This window comes from Montipora foliosa, unplaced genomic scaffold, assembly GCF_036669935.1.
Source record: "Montipora foliosa isolate CH-2021 unplaced genomic scaffold, ASM3666993v2 scaffold_411, whole genome shotgun sequence".
Taxonomy (NCBI): domain Eukaryota; kingdom Metazoa; phylum Cnidaria; class Anthozoa; order Scleractinia; family Acroporidae; genus Montipora; species Montipora foliosa.
In genome coordinates this window covers 487,109-488,523 of record NW_027179714.1, presented here as the reverse complement: position 1 = coordinate 488,523, position 1,415 = coordinate 487,109, and positions in this window count along the sequence as shown.

The window sequence follows — 1,415 nt, the reverse complement described above, 5'->3', positions numbered from 1 at the left end:
GTCAATGGTTTACTTAATTTTCCGCTTAGTAACTTTATTAGATTTTCTACTGGCCGCACTAGAAGTGCTGCCAGTTCTTTAAATCTTCGTCATTTCCTCCGCTTTCGCACATCATTATTCAAGGATTCCTATTTTATTAGAATTGTTTACTTATGGAATGATTTACCCCTGTCAATTAGGCAGACACCTTCTATTAAGTTATTTAAAACTAGGCTATATGAGCACTACTTTAAAAAACTGGATTGTGACTTTGAAACCGATAGAATTAGAACCTGGAAAAATATTTGTCCTAACTGTCGTTCAATAGGGAGACTTAATTGTTGTTAATGTTTTTTATTTATTTATTTATTAAGTTTTTTGTTATCTTTCCCCCCCCCCCCCCCCTTTCCTGAAAAACATGGGCCCTGGAGCAATTAAAAGGGGTCAAAATTTCAAAAGTTAGTTACTTTCGGGTGAAAGGAGTGTAACTTTTTCGCGGCCATTGCATTTTTCACAGAACCATGAGGAACCAATATGAGTCAGCAATCAAGAAGGTCAGTTGACCATCCAAGATGCGGGATATACCTCATATATGGTATTGAGTGGTCTACCAATATGGCGACATGACGCTGAACATTATTTTTGCAAATACAATCTTCTAAGGTTTAGAGATATTAAAAAGGATACTGTTATATTGGGCAGCCACAAATGGTTCACATTCTTACGATCTTTTGAAGAAAAGGTATTCGACTATCTTTTGAAATTTACTGCATCTCATTTTTACATCTGAAAGTCTGTACAAAGTGCGCATGCACCAAGCTTTCAATGCGCCATTTCCTTTATTTCTGCGGGGATCCCACAAGGCCGCAGCCAGGTAAGAACACTGGTAAAAATGCTCCAGTACCTCTTCAATGAACCTCTTCAAGTCAGAGTCTGGTATATCTTCCACAGTGCATTCCTTTGATGCTCCATCTACATCACAAGTTGTGATCTAAGAATGTATAACCGGACTAAGGCAAGCTAAACTAAGGTCTAGGTGGGACTAAAGATGAGCACAAATCTTTCCAGCTAAGTAGAAAAGGTTGAAATGTACAGCATCAGCATGGTACTCAGGAACTTTCCGATCAGCATTCCCCTGAAATAACTTTGCATATGAAGAAAATAACTTCTTATTTAAAACAGAGCCAAATTCCCGACGCAGTCCCCCAGGTTCACCAGAAAATCCGACTCTTACGGAATTCTTTGGGTTGAATTTGGGTTGCTTGAAGAAAACCAGACAGTCTTCCTGCAAATTCTCCCGCTCCACAGTTAACCTATTGCATTCTTCAGTGTCCAGTTGTCTTTTATGTTTTACCAAGATGTCTTTAAGAGTTGCATCTAAGGATTAAGAAACTGGACATGTAAATCACAACAAAAACTTTATGAGGAGGGGAAGA